We start from the raw sequence: 22,489 nt of genomic DNA, 5'->3' as shown, positions 1-22,489 counted from the left end.
CAAGTGACAGACTTGTATTAGATGCATCTTATAGTGAGTGCTAGGAATCTGCATCATCTGCAAGAATAGGTGATTTGTATGGTCAGTGGATTGTTAGTAGCTCAAATTTAATGCAAAAAAAAAAAAAAAAAACAGAAATCCTAAGAAAGAATATATGTATGGAAGAATGACTCTACAGAGGAAGAAGGAAAGTGCCTAGAGGTCACAGTCACCTCTAATAGAATTAAGAAATGCATCACAAGAGAATACCAGTGAAGGAAAAGATGATGCTAAGATACATAAAAGGGGAGTAGATCTGACAGAAGTTAAGGCCATCCTCCTGCTACAGAAGGTACATCTGGAGTACTGAGTCCAGTTCTGCTGGTAGTATACAGAAAGCAGGAGCCAGCTGACAGAAAGTATGTAGTGGCAACTTACACAGATGTTGATTAGTAGAGGGGCAACAGAACGTGGAAAAGCCCTCACAACTTGGTTGGGAGGGTGGCCTAATGCTTGAGGTGTTTGCCTTACAAACACAAGGTGCAGGGTTTGAGCCTCACAAGGGATAATTGGCTAGGCTTAAAATGGCTTGCAAGGGCAGTTAGCTTCGTACTAATCTATAAACCTATGAATCTATATACACAATGGAGGAATAAGAGAAAGAAAGGCTATGCCTTTCATACACCGTAGTGTCACAAGTCATTTAAGGGGGTGGAGTTGAAGAGGAATGGCAGAAAAGGACAGAGATAGGTGACACGGGTAGCAGATGAAAGGAAGATGATAGAGGACTAGCTTATTTAAATACTATTTCACAAAAAGGGTGGTGGAGACAGGATACATTGCCCAATTTGATGGTAGAGCTATGGCCATTAGAGAGGCTTAGTGCTGTTTAGAAGAGATAAAGGAAAGGATAGGGCAAGATTAGGAAATGGAGGCTACTGACAGGCTAATGGCAACATTTAGTTTAACCTTTATTATATACATTTGATAACTAGGAAAATAAGCTGGCCAGCCAGACACTTTTCAGCCATGGCTGACATATTATAGGTCTTTTTCCATTAGTTTCTTTATAAACTTGCATACAGGTTGACTATCAGGTACAGAGTGCATTTAGATGCAATTTGTAATAAAAGTATGCTGCATTTGATGCAAACACTGAAAAAAGCCATCACGGTCTTTTATAACCTCTGCAGCTGATGCTGGTAAGAGTACTAACCATAGCAGCTGGAGTTCAGCCTGATTCTTGGATGTTCATTAATACATGCTTACCCCTTTCATTCCTTGGCTGTAAATGCCAAAAAAGAAAACAAATTTTGGAATGGAGGAAAATGCTTACATGCTCCAGTTATAGGATAGAAACACATAAGAAGGAATTGCAAATTGTTTTCCAGTATTACGTAAAATTAATCTGTACTTACCTTAATGCATACGACTCTTACAATCAGCAGTTTTATGTGTTGAATGGTCTGAAATTATGAAACAGGATGATGGTAGAATCAGTACATATGATTTAGAATGTTGTGCTAATGGGGGTGTTGCTTATACTGTACTTTTGAAGCCCAAATGACAAATCAATGTGGAGTTTTCTCTTGGGTCATAAGGCAATGAATGTAGATATTAATGAGGATTAATACTCTATGCTGTTAGTGAACTGCTTGTTGTAGTTCAAGGTACACAGTACGATTTCTTCTACCTCCATTTGCCTACTGTGCGACTCTTAATCAGAGACTGCTTCCAGGTTGTCCCTGAAAAGGAACATGTGTCCACTGGCCTTACCCAGTTAACAAATATATAAAATAAAATAAATATAAATAAATAAAATAAAGGCCCCAGGCTTTTCTTCCTATAATGACCTAATTTGTGCTAAAAATAAATCAATATATTCAAAAGGGAGGATAAAGGGTGTTTGCACTAATATATATATATCTATATATATATATATATATATATATATATATCTATATATATATATATATATATATATATATATTATACACATGAACTAATAATTCAACTGTATGTACAGTGTACATTTAATAGAGCACTCAGACTTCTGCAAGTTAGGACTGAGCTAGACACAATTGTTTTAAAGAAAATCTTTTTTATTGTATCTTTGTTTTCTGGCCTATTTTAATGCATCAGAATAACTCTAAATTCTTCTTATAAAATTTTAATATGGTTTAATATGGTTTTCCACAAAAATGTCTGTTATGGGGCACACCATATTAATATTATTTTGTTTTCCTGCTTTCATGCATCTTGCCCAGAACCCATTTCAAGACCAATTTATTTGAGTCATGCTAGACATAAGAATGGCGGTGTTTTCTCAATCCATTGAAATATAATGGCAATAGTGCGAGTCCCAGTCATTTTACACACCTTCAGCAACAGTACTGTTTTTATTTTCTCCTGACTGACCCTCATTAGACCCTGTTTTATACTACACACAGCAGCCATACAGCTTCTGTAAGAGTGAAAAGTTGTAATGCTTCGGCTACTGACACATCTTCCTCCACACTCTTCCTGCAGTTTATGAACCTCGTTGGAGCATTTGTGAGTGACTGCAGCTTCTAGCAGGAAATTAATTCTGCTATCCCCTTGTGCCTGCAGTGGAGAGATGTGTTTTTAATTTCTTTCTCCTGAATGTTGTAGAATTAAAAATGTGCTTTTGTTAGTTGCAAAAGCATTTCACTTTTATAACTATTGTCATGTTCTTTTTTCCATTATAATGCAGCAATATTCTGCAGTTGTACTACATCAAAATATGACCAGAATTATTTTTTCAATTTGTGTTGTTATGCTCTTTATTCTTTCTCAGTCAGCAGTAATGCTTCTTGTACTGTGCATGCATGTAAGAACATCTTCCATCCTTACTCCACCCCTTTGTAATGTAACAAACTTTCCAGTGAGACCAACCACAGCAATAGAGTGAAAGGGGCATATATTTATCTCACTCAAGCCTAAAATGCCTTTTTCTATGCTTCCAGTTCACAGCCATACTATCTTATGGCTTCCAGAACCTTTTGGGTGTTTGGCTTCTTTAACAAAGTCACTTACTGGCTAATAACACACAGAATTAGAAAGAGCAAGGAATCATTAACAAAATGACACTAAGACTGTTAGTCTAGGATGTTCTGAAGAAGAGACATTAAACTTTGTTGCCACTCATTATCCATGCTTTCAAATTTGTGTTCATATTTTCATAACTGACAGACCTGCATGTTAATCACATATATAGTGTGTAACACCAGTGTGGGAGACAGGACAATTAACTGTCAGTGCTGTTTATATCAAATTATACTGGAAATATTGCTACTTGTTTGCTTGTAATTCTGAAACTAAGCAATATTTTCATATGTACTTAATACTTCAAAAAACAAGTGACTTACAGATTATTGCATTACATGAAGTGAAATGTTAGATAATGATGAAGAAAACTGTCTTTGATGTTTGCACTGTAAGTTGAACATCTTGAGAAATATCCATTATTACTTGTTTCGTTAATTATACAATTAAGCACATATTTTCATATTTCTGTAAATATCTCAAAAAACATGCACTTATAGAGGAATTTCTTGCTGTCATGAGAAAACTGATTAGCAAAAATGTTCCAACACTATATGTCTAGGTTGTACAGTTTTCAAGATATGACAATTTGTGAAAGTTTGCAAAAATATAATTTGGGGTTTGTGTATATTATAATATATTATAGTATTTGTGATGGCCGTGCCCTGGCCCAGCAATCAAGGAGTCTCAATCCTCACCACTAACACCAGTGAGGGGCGTCTCATATAGGAGGAAAGGATAACAAATACATGCAGTAAAGTGCAATTTCCCATATGAGCACACAGAGATCACAGTCAGTCCAGGGCTGGTCGCTCCCTTGCTCTCCAGGTCCCCAATAAGACTCCCCACTGGCACAGCTAGAGGGTCCAGATCTCAGCCTAGTGGGCAAGCTAAAACTTCCAGCACCCTCTCTGTCCAACCAGCGCTTAGTGTCCCTGCCCAAATAGCTGACACACACACACACACACACACACACACACACACACACTTTGGGAAAGAGTTTATACAACCACACAGACACTCCTGGAGAAGGCTGGCACAGGTTCTCCAGCTGTGCCCCCTTTTCCCAGACTATACAGTGGTACCCTGCTACCACCCACTAATAATTATCAGCTACTCAAAGGCCCTTAAAAGGGTGTCCAATTATTACTGTGCAATATTATTATTCAATTGGTAGTATGACTAAACAGTCAAGGCTTATTAGAGTGACTTGGTATAGGATCCTTATATACATGCAATGTACTCTTAGAGCTTAACTTATCTCTACACAAAACAGCTACAGTTGAAAGGTTTTAAAATATTCAATAATAAATAATAAAAACACAAGACAATACTTCTTACTACACAGTGCTAGTCAACAGTTCAGAGATCACAGAGAAATACTTAAAATAATTCAGTAGTATAGTTCTGACATCACAGAAAAACACAGTCTAATCATTCTAGTTTCTAGCTATTTCTAAGAGAAAACACACTTCTAAAATAAACTTACATGTAGAGAATGAATGAAGGCTGTGCCTGCTTATATACCCCTCCCAATTTAATTAATAGTTAAAACAATTGTTTAATTGACACCAATTAAATCCTGTAACTAAAATATTCGTGACAACCTGCCAACTTGCCACAAATACAGATGAAAGTAGATAAAACCATGCACATTTTTAAAAGAACTTTAAAATAAATATATAAATACTGAAACCATCACAATGTGTTGGACAGATAAATAAACGAATCAAAAACCAACAAAAAGAACTTGCAAAACAATATATGTACTTATTTTATAGTTTTGCAGCTCTCATTTTTAAAATAGGGGCAATGGATATGTATTCATTCAGCCCTGGGAATCTATTGGCTTCCAATAACAACTGCCAAAATATTTCTCTCACCTCTATCCTATTTTCCCATGGGCCTCCCCTCACATCACATTGAACCTTCTCTACAACAAAGAAGCCCCATTTTGCTTGGGGCACATGCCAGTGTATGTTTAAACAAGGCATTGTTAATGTCTTCAACCCTAATAGCATATAAATGCTCATAAATCCTCCTCCTAAGTTTACGAGTAGTTTTTCCAATGTAAAATGCACCACAGGTTTTACATAGGGCTAAATAAATCAAGCCTTCACTATTACAATTGGAAAAACTACTACTCTGAATCTGATAGTCTCTTGACAGTTTTATAATCAGAATACCTCTAGTGTTAAAAACATTATTACTCAACATTGGAGCAGGTTTAGGTGTTATTCAGAGCTGGAAGTTTTGTTTAACAACAACCTAGGATTCACATACAAAAAAGGCAGGAATCTCAAGGATTTGCTGTAGCATAATGGTTTTATTGTTTCATGTAAGAAATGGGAACCTACAAATGTGGGCATGTGCCCAATGCCCATATATACTTAGATAGGATTCTGTACACATCCTGTCAAGAGACTATCAGATTCAGAGTAGTAGTTTTTTCCAATTGTAATAGTGAAGGCTTGATTTATTTAGCCCTATGTAAAACCTGTGGTGCATTTTACATTGGAAAAACTACTCATAAACTTAGAAGGAGGATTTATGAGCATTTATATGCTATTAGGGTCGAATACATTAAAAATGCCTTGTTTAAACATACACTGACATGCCCCCAAGCAAAATTGGGCTTCTTTGTTGTAGAGAAGGTTCAATGTGATGTGAGGGGGGGGTGGGGTGGGAAAATAGGATAGAGGTGAGAGAAATATTTTGGCAGTTGTTATTGGAAGCCAATAGATTCCCAGGGCTGAATGAATACATATCCATTGCCCCTATTTTAAAAATGAGAGCTGCTAAAATATAAAATAAGTACATATATTGTTTTGCAAGTTCTTTTTGTTGGTTTTTGATTCAAGTTTATTTATCTGTCCAACACATTGTGATGGTTTTAGTATTTATATATTTATTTTAAAGTTCTTTTAAAAATGCGCATGGTTTTACCTACTTTCATCTCTATTTGTGGCAAGTTGGTAGGTTGTCATGAATATTTTAGTTACAGGATTTAATTGGTGTCAATTAAACAATTGTTTTAACTATTAATTAAATTGGGAAGGGTATATAAGCAGGCACAGCCTTCATTCATTCATTTTACATCTGAAGAAGTCTGGTGGATGAAAACGCTTTGTATTGTGTGGTGTTTATGCGATTAAACCTGCTGCTTACACTTACAGGCTCGTGTTTTATTATTACCTCCTGCCTCTTTGGGTACCTATTGTGGTTTTACTGGTTCTTGGTTCTGTGGCACCCTTTCCTTGGAGTTTTTCGATTACTTCTTACACGTAGAGAAAGACAGTGCTGAGTTTGATGATCAAGACAAAAATGCTCAATAACCTCTGATTCTCTCTGTTTTCAAAATCACATTCCTGGTTTCCATTACATAATTCTCCACAATTCCCTGGGTTCCCAGGCTAACAGAAACTACATTTATATTCTTAACATCTCCTTGTGTTATCTTGCAGCTGGTCAGGAAGCAGAGCAATAAAAATAAATTTGCATGTTTAAATCTAGCAATTTAACTCTTGGTTAAAACAATAGAAAGAATGCCTTCATATAGATGGGCTGGAGCCGACATTAGATCAAAGGGTCACAACATGTTTTACTTGGTCAGCTTTCTGCTAGCAAAGTGCAATGTTGTTACATTTTTTTTCAGTTCCACATCTAACAGCAGTTTTTTTTTCCATTTAAGACAACAAGCCTGTGCCTTACATTAATATTTACAAATTATAGAATTTTATAATTCTATCTGGCTAGGCTGGCAGCCTTCACATCCCCACCCCCGGAGAACTCAAGCTAGTTTTTCAAGTGACCCTTGAGAAACGCTGATTGAGACAGTTAGGTCCATCTGAGTATACCTTACCCCATTCCCTGTCTTGACAGCCCATCTGCATTGGCATTGCTAATCCCACTGCGGTGCTGCACTGACATATATGCTTGCAACCCTAGGCTCCATCTTAGCAACTTGGCCTTTTGCTGGCTGAATCTGTTTAACCATGTTAAGGGGGGGTGTGATCTGTCATAACAGGTTCCTATTACGTTATCGAATCACTAAATGCCGAATGGCCAAATATTCGAAATGGTTGTTCATCGAAGTGTGTTTTGTGGGGTTGCAGTAGAGTGGGGAATGGAATATTTGCCCTTTCCCCACTGTAGTGCGACCTCAGAGTTGGTATATATAGTTAGCGGAGGGTGTGGGGGGGTACAGCCCCCCACAACAAATGATTTGATGAACAGCCATTTCGAGCATTTAGCCATTCAGCATTTAGTGATTTGATAACATAATATAGACCCGACATAACAATGAATTTCCTTCCATACAGATAAGGCTGAAGTTTCTGCAGTGCGCACACTATGTATGGCTAGAAATTCCTTTTCTACAGCTGCATAGCATTCATCCCTGGGTTGGAGCCTACGACTGAGATAAACCACTAAGTGCTCTTCTCCCTCTGTAGAAATCTGGCTAAGTACAGTCCCCACCCCATGTTTCGAAGCATCCACCTGCACAACAAATTATTTGCTGTAATCTGGACTGGCTAACACAGGGGGTCCTCCCAAAGCTTCAAGCGTCTGGAATGCCTGCTCACATGCTGAGGTCCACACTACCTTATCTGGCCTGTTCTTCCTTGTCAGGTCTGTGAGGGGAGCAGCTATGGTACTATAACTAGTGACAAACTTTCTGTGGTACCCTGCTGTCCCTAAAAATGCCCTCACCTGCTTTTTGGTAACAGGTGCAGGCCATGCCTGAATGGCTTCCACTTTGGCAGGTTCTGGCCTTATCTTACCACTCTCCACTCTATGTCCTGGGTAGGAGACCACTGCCATACCCACCTGACATTTGCTCGGCTTAATGGTCAACTCTGCTCTCTGTAGTCTGCCCAGCACCTCCCTGACATGCTGAAGGTGCTCTAGTCAGGAATGGCTGTAGATGGCAATCTCATTTAGGCAAGCAAGGGCAAACTCTCCTGCTAGGATATGATCTACCAGACTCTGGAAAGTCACTAGGGCATTCTTCATCCCAAAGGGCATCTTTGTGAACTCATACAAGCCAAAAGGAGTCACAAAGGCTGACTTCTCTCTAGCACTGGGAGTCAAGGACCCTTGGTAAGATCAATGGTTGTATGATACTTGGTCCCACCCAACTGCTCTAGGGCCTCATCTGTCCCAGGCATGGGGTAAGCATCTGACTCTGTGCGACTATTTAATTTCCTGTAGTCCACACAGAACCTGGTGCTAATATCCTTCTTTGGCTCCAGCACCACTGGGAAGGCCCAGGGACTGTTGGACTCTTGAATCACCCCTAGTTCCAACATCTCCTGTACCTCCTCCCTCAGAGTCTGTTTGACTCTCTCAGGCACTCTAGAAGGGGCCTGCCTAATAGACCTTTGGGGTCCTGTGTCCACCTGGGGCTGCCCCAGGTGGGTGCACCCTGGTTTCCCAGTGAACATGTCCCCCAACTCCTGTAACACTGCTTGGATTTCTCAAACCTGGGTAGGAGATAGCTGCTGGGACACTGCTACCCCTTCCACTGAGGTGTCAGCCCGAGCCTCACTGAGAAGATCAGTCCCCAGATCTCCCTCAGACTCCTCCTGCAATCCACTGCAAATGCTCAGCACAAGGGCCTCCCTATCATGGTAAGGTTTCATCATGTTAACATGGTACAGTTTGTGCCTCTGCCTACTGCCTAGCAGTTCCACCATGTAGTTAACATCACTTACCTTTCTTACCACCTTGTAGGGTCCCTCACAAGCTGCTTGCAGCTTGTTGTGTCTGACAGGAATGAGAACCATTACCTGCTGCCCCACAGCATACTCTCTAGCTCGTGCATTCCTATCATACCACACATTTTTCTGTTGTTGGGCTTCTGCCAGGTTCTCCTGGGCCAAGCCCATGAGTTCCCTGAGCCTCGTCCTGAGGTTTAGGACATATGCCACAACAAACACCTTGTGAGACTCATACTCCCCTTCCCACTCATCTCAAATTAAATCTAGAGGTCCCCTCACCCTATGCCCATACAGCAACTCAAAGAATGAAAAACCTGTGGATTCCTGGGGAACATCTCTGTAAGCAAACAACAGATGGGGAAAATATTTGTCCCACTCCCTCATAAACTGATCTGCAAATGCCCATAACATGGACTTGATTGTAGAGTTTAACCTCTCAACAAGACCATTAGTCTGGGGATGGTAAAGGGTGGTCTTCATGTGCTTCACCCCACAGGACTTCCACAGACAAGCCAGCAGGTCTGACATGAAATTGGCACCTCTGTCAGTCAGTATTACTTTTGGGAAACCTACCCTGCTGAAAATCTCTAACAAAGCATTAGCCATCTTTTTTGCCTCAATGGAGGACAAAGCCACCGCCTCAGGTTATTGTGTAGCATAGTCCACTACCACTAGGATATACATTTTCCCTGTGGAACTTTGGGTACTCAGAGGATCCACAATATCCATAGCTACCCTCTGAAATGGCTCCTCAATCACAGGCAAAGGCATCAAAGGAGCTCTCACCTTGTCTCCTGCCTTGCCTACCTTTTGGCACTACTCACAGGTCCTGCAGTACCCTGTTACATCGCTGGAAAATCCAGCCCAATAAAAGTTCTGCATAATACGCCTCTTTGTACGTTTTATGCCCACATGACCTGCAAAGGGAATATCATGGGCTTTGGCTAGAAGCGCTAGATGGTAGGCTCTAGGCACTACCAACTGCTGTACTCTCTCACCTTCTAGCCCTCCCTCAGGGGTCCACTCTCTGTATATTAACCCTTTGTCCCAGTATACAGATTCCCCCTTAACTTGAGAATCAGGTGCCTCCCTAGCTACCTGCCTCAGGCCTTGCAATGTAGGGTCTGTGAACTGAGCCTATCTCAACTCTCTCCTGGTAACCCTTCCCAGCTCCCCTTCCACAGGAAGTCTGGCATCCTCTGACAGTGGTGCCTCACTGTCAGCCTGGGTGCTACTACTCACCTCTACCTTTGCAGTCACTCTATCCAAGGGAACATCAGTACCCACAAGCAGCTGTGGCTCATATTCCGTCTCACTGCTACAGAGTAGCTCCCTCCTTGAAGTAACCACCTCAGCAGTCCTGGCTGTAAGTATGCAGTCTGTCTGGGTCTCCTCCAGACTACCAGACCAACATGCTTGTCTCCTAGCCTGACTGCGTGTAACTGCATAAGCACATGGTACTGCCTCATCCAAATCCTTCCCCATCAAGACATCTGCAGGATGGTAGTTCAGTACCCCTGTTATCTCAAGACAACCTACTATTGGCATTTTGTCTTTCCCACTTACTGGCTCCCTCACCTTTTGTTCCCCACCTTGCCTCTGTGGGCACCTGTATGCCATATGGCCCCACTGGTTGCATTCAAAACATTTAACCATAGCTCCTGGATGTGTACCTGGACTAGTGGCTTCCCCTGCTACTGGCAGATTCTGTTGGGCCAGTCTTTGCTGCCCACCCTGGGTTCCTTTAGACCCATGAGCAATACTGGGGGTCCCTTTCTTGTGCAGGACTGCCCTACTTGCTAGGTATAGGTCTCCCTTCTTCCCCAACTCATCTGAAGTAGCACATTATCTATCAGCTAACCAGATCCTCATGTCCTCAGGTAAAGTGCTAAGGGCTTTTTCCCTCACCAAAAGGTCTGCCAGCCCTTCAGAGCTGGTGACCTGACACCCACTCACCCAGGTATGGAAATAAGTGCCCAGTTCAGCAACATATTCACACACACTTTCATCTGCCTTGCGTCTATGCTCACAAAACTTTTTCCTATACGTTTTAGGTGTTAGCTTAAACAATTCTAACAAATGCTTTTTAGCAGCAGTATAATAAAAACATGCAACGTCAGACATTTTTGACAATACAGTTACAGCTTTAACATGGAGTAAGGGGGTCAGGAACCATATCCAGAGCCTTTGGTCAACACTATACTGTTTGCATACCCTCTCAAACATATGAATGAAACTATTGAAATTATTCCCCTCTTTAAACTGCGGAAGAAATTTACTGACCTGTTGTGCTTCTGGGGTCCAGTTACTCCCTTCCCCGTCACCTACATGACTCTGGCAAAGAGTCAGCATCTCCTTCTCATGCTGCCTCTGTCTCTTCTTTTCCTCAGCTTCCAGGCATAGCAGTTTCTCATTTTGCTCACTCTCTAGATGCCTCAGTCTTTCAGTTGCTTCTATTTCCACACGCCTGGCATCCAACTCAAATCTCTTTAGCTCCAGATGGATTTTTAAGTCCTCTGCAGAAAGGTTGAGCTGTCCATTCTGAGGGTAATATATCTCTGCTGCCAGTCTGATTGTCCTCCTGGTTGCTGTTTTCTGATGCAGCTGTAACCAAGGCTGCAATCAGGTCTGCTTTAGTCAGGTTTCCATGCACCAGTCCCCTAGCCTGGCACATCTCCGCCAGCTGGCTCCTTGTCAGCTTTCCATACTCCTCTGCTAACATGCTGCCTGCTCTCCCTGACTAAGCTAACAAAAGAAATAAAACAATCGTGATCTGAACTCTGAATATTCACTGCATGGCTGATTTAGAGTACAAAACACCTTCAATGCTCACTGTACACAAGCTACAGGAATTCACTCTACCCACACCACTACAAGCCAATTAGTATTTGCCAACCAATTAATCTGTGATGTGGATATCCCACCACTGCCAAACAATTAATATGTGATGCCCATGCTCTGGCCCAGCAAACAAGGAGCCTCAATCCTCACCACTAACATCAGTGAAGGGCATCTCATATAGGAGGACAGGATAATAAATACACGCAGTAAAGTGCAATTTCCCTTAAAATCACACAGAGATCATGGTCAGTCTGGGGCTGGTCGCTCCCTTGCTCTTCAGGTCCCCAATAAGTCTCCCCACTGGCACAACTATAGGGTCCAGATCTCAGCCTAGTGGGCAAGCTAAAACCTCCACCACCCTCTCTGTCCAACCAGTGCTTCATGTCCCTGCCCAAGTAGCTGACACACACACACTGAGATAAGAGTTTATACAACCACACAGACACTCCTGGGAAAGGCTGGCACAGATTCTCCAGCTGTGCCCCCTTTTCCCAGACTATACGGTAGTACCCTGCCACCACCCACTAATAATTATCAGTTACTCAAAGGCCCTTAACAGGGTGTCCAATTATTACTGTGCAATATTATTATCCAATTGGTAGTATGACTAAAGAGTCGAGGCTTATTAGAGTGGCTTGGTACAGGATCCTTATATACATGCAATGTACTCTTAGAGCTTAACTTATCTCTACACAAAACAGCCACAGTTGAAAGGTTTTAAAATATTTAATAATAAATAATAAAAACACAAGACAATACTTCTTACTACACAGTGCTAGTCAAGAGTTCAGAGATCACAGAGAAATACTTAAAATAATTCAGTAGTACAGTTCTGACCTCAAAGAAAAACACTTAGTCTAATCTTTCTAGTTTCTAGCTATTTCTAAGAGAAAACACACTTCTAAAATAAACTTGCATGTAGAGCAAGACAGTGCTGAGTTGGATGGTCAAGACAAAATGCTCAATAATCTCTGATTCTCTCTGTTTTTAAAATCACATTCATGGTTCCCATTACATCATTCTTCACACTTCCCTGGGTCCCCAGGCTAACAGAAACTACATTTACATTCTTAACATCTCCTTGTGTTATCTTGCAGCTGGTCAGGAAGCAGAGCAATAAAAATACATTTGCATGTTTAAATCTAACCATTTAACTCTTGGTTAAAACAACAGAAAGAATGTCTTCATCTAGACGGGCTGGAGCCAACTTTAGATCAAAGGGTCACAACATGTTTCACTTGGTGAGCTTTCTGCCAGCAGAGTGCAATCTTGTTACATTTTTTTCAGTTCCACATCTAACAGCAGTTTTTTCCATTTAAGACAACAAGCCTGTGCCTTACATTAATATTTACAAATGATAGAATTATCTGTAAAATTCCATATGGCTAGACTGGCAGCCTTCACAGTATTTATGGAAAAGACTGACTATTATCACTGTAAAGAATACTTCTTACTGATAACATTGTTGTTTGTACAGTTTTAATAGTGTTTATTGTTCATAAAATATTGAGATGTTTACTTTATGTTTTTTAAGCTTATTCTTCAGAAAAAGCTCTGGAATGCAAGACGTGACATTCCACACCATTTACGCATTGATAAGTTAAAAGGACCTCAATTAGCAGTTACAGAATTAAGTAAAACTCTTGCAGATCATATTGTATAACATATCCAGTGCAACTGTTCCCATAAGAATGAACCAAATATACCCTGCATTGTGTAACCACTCCTTCATCCATTTCACGGTCAAATGACACAACTTTCCTGTCAGCATGGGGCTGTAAATAAAAGCAGCAGAGAGGAAATGAGAAGTTATGTACCTACCATAACGTTCCATGTTAGTTGTCTTCTTCTCGCCTTCTTTCTTGCTGGATGGGTTCGGAGCCGATCCTCGGCTCCGACTCGGCTATTTTTTACCGGCTCGAGGTAACCCTGTATCCCACAATGCTAGGCGCTAACTACCCAGATCTTGTTTGATAGCTAACACTATAGCAGTTCTGCCCCCAGAACAAAGGAGAGAATGGCATACCCATATAGATAGCCATCCCAAGAAAAGGATAACCATGGAGACCATACTGGGCAAAAAAGGATGGCTCCGCAGGATCCTATCGGTCCGTCCAGGCTAGGGGGTTGGAGGGTGGGATGCAAGAAAGAAGGTGAGAAGAAGACAACTAACATGGAACGTTATGGTAGGTACATAACTTCTCAATGTTAAGTTGTCAATCTCGCCTTCATTCTTGCTGGATGGGACCGCATTCCCTAGCACCTCAACCCTGGGTGGCTCGTTGGAACAGACTCTTGAGAACGGTGAAACCAAAGTTAGCTCGGCTTCTGGAGGCCATGTCCAATTTGCAATGAGAAATAAACGTATGGGGAGAGGCCCATGTGGCTGCCGCACAAATTGAATCTAAAGGCAACCTGTCCTGAAAGGCTATAGACGTAGCTAAGGCTCTAGTTGAATGGGCTCTAGGTCTTGAAGGAAGCTTTTGATGCCTCAGCTCATAGATAAAAGTGATGACAGAGGCCAACCATCTAGAAAGGGTTACTTTGGAAACTGGAAGGCCTTTCTTCCCTTCAGCATAAGATAGGAAGAGCTGGTCAGATTTCCTAATTTGCTTGGTTCTATCCAGGTAGTAACGGAGTTGGCGATGAACATTCAAGAAATGCAACTTTTGTTCTGCTCTGTCAGAGTAATTAGGGAAGAAAACTGGGAGATCGATAGTCTGGTTTAGATTTGCCTCAGAAGATATCTTGGGTAAAAAGGAGGGGTTAGTTCTGAGGGGGACACTATCTTTATGGAAAACCAGATAAGGAGGACGAACGCAAAGGGCGTGAAGTTCTGAGACTCTCCTCTCAGAGGTTATGGCCACTAGAAACAAAGTTTTCCATGAGAGTAACTTCAAGAAACAGGAAGCTGCAGGTTCAAAGGGAGGGAGAATCAAGGAGGTTAAAACTAGATTCAAATCCCACTGCGGTGGGGGATGTCTAACCGGGGGCTTAAGTAAAAAGATACCTTTAAGGAATGCTTTACAAAGGTTATGAGACATAATGGAGGAGTCTGTCAAGTCAACATGAAAATTTGAAATGGCCGCTAACTGGACTCTGATAGTGGAGGAAGAAGAACACGAATGAAAGAGTTTGGCCAAAAAATCTAAGACCGATTGGATAGGAGCCACAAAAGGGTCTATGTTCCTAGATTTTGCCCAGAAGGAAAAACGTTTCCATTTGCTGGCATAAATCCTCCTGGTAGAAGATTTGTGAGAAGCTAAAATGATGTCACGCACCAAATGGGAGATAAAGGGAAGCCTGGCTAAGGTTGGAAGTGGAGCAACCAAGCTGTGAGGTTGAGAGAGGGGAGAGATTGGTGCAGCATGCCCGACTGGTGGGTGAAGAGATCTGGAACTGGGTCCAGATGCCAGGGCTGCTCCAAGAGGTAATGATGCAGGAACGGAAACCATATTTGTCGAGGCCAGTACGGAGCAATGAGGATCATTGTGGATCTCAAGGCGGTAGGTTTCTGAATCAACTGAGTAATTAATGGAAAGGGGGGAAAAGTGTACAGGAGACCCCGGGGCCAATCGTGGACTAGAGCGTCTCTGGGGGGGGGGGGCCTGGAAGAGAGTGAAAAATTCATGGTATTTGCTGTTCTGGGGTGTAGCGAAAAGATCGCAGCAAGGCTGACCCCATTTTCTGAAAATGTTTTCCACTACTGACTGCTTGAGAGACCACTCGTGCGGCATGAGAATGGCTCTGCTCAGCCTGTCCGCTATGACGTTGGACTTCCCGGGGATATGTGTTGCTATCAGAAACCATTGAGAGGAGATCGCCCACTGCCAAAGTCTGAGTGCTTCTCGACATAAGGGAAAGGACTTGGTTCCGCCCTGCTTGTTGATGTACCACACTACGGACATATTGTCCGTCTGAACTGCAATCGTCCCGATGGGAAGAGAGTACTGAAGGGCTTGCAACGCTAAAAGAACTGCTCTCATCTCTAGGACAATGATGTGCACGTGGCTCTCGAAAGGTTGCCAAGTGCCCTGGACCGTCCTGCCCTGAAAATGCCCCTCCACCCGATCAGGGAGGCATCCGTTGTCACTGTAGCAACTGGGTGGGGGAGAACGAAGGGTCTGCCCTGAGTCACTTGAAGGGAGACCATCCACCAAGACAGGTGTTTCTTGCATAACTGGGTTATCAAAATGTAGTGCGACATCGGGAGCTGCTGGAAGGACCACTGAGAGAAGAGCATCCATTGCAGGAGTCGCATGTGGAAGCGAGCTAAGGGAAGTAACGTAATGGCAGCCGCCATCAGACCTAGAGTCTTCAGTACAAACTTGGCCTGAATTTTGTTGTTCTGAAGTAGGATATGAACATGTTCGTGAATATCTGAGATTCTTCGAGCCGTCAGTTTTGCAGAGAGTTCGACTGTGTCTAATATAGCACCTATGAAGGTAATAGACTGACAAGGTGACAAGGCAGACTTTTCGAAGTTTATGGAGATACCTAGGTCTTCGCAAATCTGAATGATGTAATCTCTGGATTGAATAAGTTGACACCTGGTGGTGGCAGTAAGGAGCCAGTCGTCGAGATATGGAAACACCTGGAATCCTTGACGCCTCAGATGAGCTGTAACCACTGCCATGCATTTGGTGAACACTCGGGGGGGCTGTAGTGAGACCAAAGGCAGGGCCCTGAACTGGTAGTGACTGGCTCCCAGCCGGAAGCGGAGAAACCTCCTGGAGCGCCTGTGCATCTTGATGTGGTAGTACGCATCCTGAAGGTCTATAGAGCACATCCAATGGTCCTGACCCAAAAAGGGTAGAATGGACTGTAGCGTGACCATCTGGAACTTCGTTCTTTGAACAGACTTGTTCAGTCTGCTGAGATCCAAAATTGGTCTCCAGTCCCCTGTCTTTTTTGGTATTAAAAAGAACTTGGAGTAGATTTCGAATCCTTGCTGGTCTGCTGGGACTGGCTGGATGGCCCTTTTTCTTAGCAGTTTTGAGATTTCTAATACTGCTTGTTCCCTTAGACCGGGTGGAACATCTGGAAGGGGCCTGTTTGGCTGTTTTGGGGTGTGGACAAAGGGAATTTTGTAACCCTCGGATATGATCGACAGTACCCATGTGTCTTCGGTAAGGGAAAGCCAGGCTTTTGGGTACAGTGATAATCTTCCCCCGACTGCCTCCGAAGGTGAACAGTCGGGCAGCTTCTCAGGGATGCTGGAAGGGTTGGCCAGAGACAGCTTCTCTGCTACCCTGATTCTGCGGACCCCCTCTGCCCCTGGGGCGGCGTCTATTGTTGTCCCCCCCTGCTTCTAGAGGGGAACTCGCCTCGTGCATCTGGCGCAACTCCCTGTGGTTTGCGGAACCACATTTTTCCACCCTTCTGACCTTTGGGGTATGGTCTGGATGGGGTGAAAAAACGGACTCCCACGGCAGAGAGAGAGTCTTGCCATCTTGTTCGCATCTGGTCAAAGTATCCTTCACCTGAGGTCCAAACAACGCCGAACCATCAAAGGGAGAGTTGGTGAAGGACGCCTTAAAGGGGTCAGCAAAGTTACAAAGCCGCATCCAGGCATGTCGTCTTAAAGCCATGCCTGTGCCTGCAGCCCTACTCGCCCCATTGGCCGCATAAGAAATAAGCTGCATGGAGGAGTTAACAATCGAGTTTAGGTTTGCCAGCTGGGAGTTGATTTTGTCCTGAGACCCCGGAGCTGTTGGATCCTGTAGAGTGTCACCCATTTCTTTGAGCAAGTCTCTTTGAAGACGGGTGAAATGACATAAATAATTCAGCGACCGCATGGTAAAGGTCGCTGAAGAAAACATCCGCTTGCCGTACCTATCCATGGTCCTGGATTCCTTATTAGGAGGATGGATAGGTACCGAAGGATCAGCCAGTTCCTTCTTAGTGGCTGCTGCCACCACCATGGCATCAACAGGGACACCCTTGGTCAAAAACTGTTCATCAGCAGGGGCTGTGATAAATTTGGAAGGCCTCCACGGTGTAGGTTCCATCGAGTCAGGGGCCGTCCATGCCTGCTTGGCCACCACTTCCATAAGGGGGTCAAAGGGCAGAGACACCCAGGAGGTGGAAGGGCGAGAACCAAACGCCTATAGGTAGACAGACTCGTCCTCGGAAGGATTGAGGGTAGACCAGTTCCCCCTCTGCTTGAGGATCTCAAGGATGTCAGAGAAGGAGACATCCTCAGAGGGGGATCTTGGGGACCCTTCTGACTCATCCAAGTCGGTATCAGATGTGACGGACTCAGGGGAGTCCAGATGCTTCCTCTTACATTTCCTCTTCCGAGGGGGCTCCCCTGACGGATCAGGGGAGGCCTCAAAAGAGGATGATGCTCCCAATGGGGGCCCCTGAGGCATAGGATCTCTGCGGTCAGGGTCGAGAGGATGGGTAGAAACCGTAGCAGGCACTATAGTGGGAGGAGCTGAGGGAGCCGACCGAGGAACAGGCACAGGGGCCAGCACACTCCTCATGACTTCGAAAGCACCCCTATCAGGCAGAGAAGAAGGTCCCCGCTCCGAAGAGATAAGGACCCCTCCTGGCTCCGAGGCCGATGTCAGAGCCAAACTCACCTGCGCCAAGGCTCCAAGAGGGAGAATGGTGTCGGACAAGGGTCCGATGCCACTCGCCCCCTCGGAACCGATGAGGGAGTCACGGCATCTGGATCCCTCCAAGGATGGCACCATAGAAGAAATCGGAGCAGATGATGGAGCCGAAATGGGTGGTATCAGCTCTGACATGTCGACGGTCCCGACTCCCACAAACTCCGGCTCCGAACTCAGGGGAAGAGTCGGAGGAGGAATCGATGATGGAATGGGGATAGCTACTGTCTGTTGAGAAGGGCTATGAAGCATCTGGGCCAGTGCCTGCGACTTAAGGAGTCTGCTAACCACCCTCTCGAGGTCATGGTCCGAAAGCCTGGAAGACGGAGAGGAATGGGACCGGTGACTGCCCTCCGAAAGCAAAGGAGATCTCGGAGCCGAATGGACCGACTCCAAAGAGGGGGACCTGGAGCGCTTACGAGTCAAAGTCGGTTCCGACAAAACTATCGGAGCCGACTAGGTTTTTGAAGCATCGGCTCCAGCCGGAGCCGATGCCGAAGCAGAAGTAGCACCACTGGTCGGAGGCTCTAAACTCGGAGCCGACGATTTAGTGGGCTTAGAAGGCTTGCCCGACGAGGCCTTGGCCGGGGAGCCTTCAGGCTTCAATAAGCCTCTCAAAATCAATTTGTTTCTGCATTCCTGCAGGACTCTTGGACTGAATGCATGGCAGACGGAACAAGAGTCCTGCAGGTGCAGAGGGCCCAGGCAATACACGCAAGAAGTGTGACCGTCTGTCAGAGACATTTTCTGACAGCATGAGTCACACTTCTTGAAGCCTGAGACCTTGGACTCCTTATACATAATGGTGGAACACACCCAAATACACACACACCACAGTAAAGAAAAAAACCTAGTCCAGTCACTTCAACACACCAAAGACTAAGACTAAAACTACAACTAACTTTAACAAAATACCCAAAAACTAACTTGGCCCCTAAGGCCTAGTTATATAAGAGGAAGGAAGGCCCGAGGGGATATAAAATAGACCCAAAAGGGGACTATACAAAGCGGGTTACTCTAAGAGGGTGAAACGGGGAAATAACTAAGACTAACCCTGAAAATAAGAGGGAAAAACCTTACCCGAAAAGCTGTTTTTTTGAAAATTTACCACAGAGCCGGCAAAAACGCAACCTCGCAGCTAAGCGGCAAACAAGATCTGGGTAGTTAGCGGCTAGCATTGTGGGATACAGGGTTACCTCGAGCCGGTAAAAAATAGCTCTCGAGCTTTGGTATAAGCCGAGTCGGAGCCGAGGATCGGCTCCGAACCCATCAAGCAAGAATGAAGGCGAGATTGACAACTTAACATCATCTGTTAGCATTTCTTGGAGTGCAGGTAACTCTCTTCTCCAAGATAGTGAAACATGAAGCTATACGCTAAAAGCTGCCTTAATGTAAGTGATAAGATCACAGCACTCACCAATGTAACAAAACAGGGAAGCAGCCAAAAAGTCTTGTCGATATAGCCCTTTGTATCTGCAGACATCAGCTTGTGGGCAGTACCTGAGAAATAAATACAGATTTCTGTATGTCTACAGTACATCACAAGCAGAGACAACTTTCCCTGCCAGATGAGAGGTTAAGCTTAAAACAAGGTAGAAGGGCTTTCCCTTCCTTTGATTCCAAGAAAAGGAAAGTGTTCTAAAATACAGGCAAGTTTCTAATAACTAAACTATACTGGAATTATAAGGTCTATATTACGTGATCGAAAAACCTAGTCAGCGAACACCTGTTTGACAACCAATAAACTACAAACTGTCATTTCTGAGAAAGGCCACATCAGCAAATTTTTTCCTAGGGGAAAAAATTGCTTGGCCATACAAAAACAAGAAACTATTTCAAACCTTTCAAAGTGGGGGGCTTCACTCCCCACACCCCCTAACTAAATATACCAACTCTGAGATCGCACAGTGGGGAAAAGGGCAAATTTATGATGATGGCCAGTGATTTTTCCCCAGGAAAAAATTCACTGAAGTGGCTGTTCGCAAAAATGCCAGTTTGCAGTTTACTGGCTCAAACAGGTGTTCGCTGACATGGTTTTTCAATCATGTAATATAGACCCAAATCATAATGCAGTGAAAAAGAAACCTCCAAGATTCAGTTAAACTGCAAGTCATAGGATCATAGGAGGTTACTAGGCTATTGGCCCTGAGGCCCTTATAAGCCTAACCAAGAGTTTAGCCCATGTTTAGACAAATCAGCACCCAAAGCCCCTGTCCAGCAGGGACACAGGTGGAATCCTAGGGGTGTATTTTCTATTTCCCATCCAGTTATCCAGGTTGTGCTTAAAGGGGATAATGAGGTACTCTGCTTGACATGGAGAGGGAGTCTATTGCACAGATGGGGGGAGTCTCTGGGACACAAATCTGTCCTGCCAACAAGTCCTATTGATATCATAGACCAGGTTGAGGCCACGCTTACGGGTTGTTCGAGTGGAGCTTGACATGTTGATATGCAGCAGTCCCATCAAAGTGGCAGCTGAGATTGCTTTGTATGCCAGAGGTCACCTCTGAGGAGTCTGTATGAAACTGAGTAGAGGGACAGAGCTTTTAGCCTATGCAGGGTAGATGTTTGAGGTCCTGGATTCTCCTGCTGAGGAACCTCTATGGTCTCTCCAGCTGCTGCATGTGTTTTGTGAGGTACATGCTGAATGGGGCCTTATAAGGGAAGAATACAGGGATGTTATGACCTCTTTGTCCCTGGATGAGATACCCTTACTTATGAGGTGGGCATGTAGAAAGCTTTCCATACAACGGGAAGCAACATGGTGGTCAAACGTCAGGTTGCTATCAACCTGGGTGCCCAAATCCCTCACTACTGATTGTGTACTTAGGACATTGTTATTACTGTGATAATATGTGGGGACGTCACTCTCCTCAAAGGGGATGATGATGCGTTTTTTGGCATTCCGCTTGTGGCCATGTTTTTGGCACCAGTCATTTGTTTGGGTGAGACCCTCTTGGAGGACATCCACATCACTTGGGGAATTTATGACTGCACCCAGCTTGCAGTCATCTGTAAACTTGGTCAGCCACAGCCCACTGGTTTTGGTCTGCACCTCAGAGAAGTATATCCGAAATAACAGTGACCCCAAAATAGATCCCTAGGGTACGCCACTTATTATGGGTCTACTGTTTGAGGTGGCTGCCCATATTTTGATTAGGTTGGTTCCATCAGTGAGCCAGTTTGCTACCCATCTGGTAACATATGGATTGATGCTTAGTTGAGAGAGTTTATCTATTATGCCCGAGTGGGGAATAATGTCGAAGGCTTTGCCAAGATCAAGGTAGGCAATGTGCACCATCATCCCCTCTTCCATGGCTTTGGTGGCTGTCTCAAAGAAGTTGGGCAGATTTAACAGATATGACCTCCCCTTGACAAAACCAAACTGTGTGGGGTTGAGTGTTTGGACGTTGCCAATGTCCCTGTTAATGAGAGCCATGATAATCCATTCTATGGCCTTGCAGATCATGCTATTTAGGCTGATGGGTCTATAATTTCCCAGATCGGTGGATGCTCCACCTTTGTGTAAAGGGATGACAGTGGTTGTCCTCCAGTTGGCTGAGACAAAGCCAGTACTAAGGCTTTGGTTGAATAGAGTGCCTAATGGTGCTTCAAGTTCATGCCTGGGTTCATGTAGGATGCAGCCTGGGTTGTTATTGGGTCCCATGGAGCATGTATTTTTTGCCTTTGAAAGGGCAATGATGACCTCCCTAGAGATAAGGGGTGGGGGGCAGGTATTGGGGATGTCCTGAATTACTGATACGGGGACAGAAGGGAGAAGTTTTTGCTGAATCTGTTAGCCAGTAGATGGGCTATATCTACAGCATTTGTGTATGTGGTTCTGAATAGATCTGGGTGATTCCTTTGAGATTGCGTACATATGTAAAAAAGGCTATATGACTGTCTCTAGTAGATGTGGTCAATTTGGACTCGAAGTTGGCTTTAGAAGATTTCACTAGTGCTCTTGCTTGTTCAGACTAAGGAGAGATTGCTTCCAATTGGGCCCCTGTTCCTTCTTGGTCCTGGACAGCAATTTTTTTCCTTTTGTTATATAGTTTATTTATTGCAGATGTCTACCAGCCAGGTTTACTCTTCCTTGTGGAGGATGATTCTGTACTGTCAGGTATTCCTGATTCCATGCATCTATATAAATGCTTGTATAGTACTATGGTGTAGATTTGGACATTGGTGCCAGTTCCTACAGTGGGGGAGGGGGTTGTAAAGCTGTTCATACCATCCCTCAGGATGTAATCAGCTTTGGAG

The 22,489-nt window shown here is 43.9% G+C and overlaps 1 protein-coding gene across 1 annotated transcript in view; it reads right to left on the bottom strand.

Moving 5' to 3' along the window:
• The window catches only part of CCDC148 (coiled-coil domain containing 148), a 2,032,828-nt gene that overhangs the window by 76,759 nt on the left and 1,933,580 nt on the right, over positions 1 to 22,489 (bottom strand). The window lies entirely within an intron of this gene.

Source organism: Protopterus annectens, chromosome 6.part0 (assembly GCF_019279795.1).
Source record: "Protopterus annectens isolate FY-2018-M chromosome 6.part0, PAN1.0, whole genome shotgun sequence".
Taxonomy (NCBI): domain Eukaryota; kingdom Metazoa; phylum Chordata; order Ceratodontiformes; family Protopteridae; genus Protopterus; species Protopterus annectens.
This window is presented reverse-complemented; position numbering and strand designations above follow the sequence as displayed.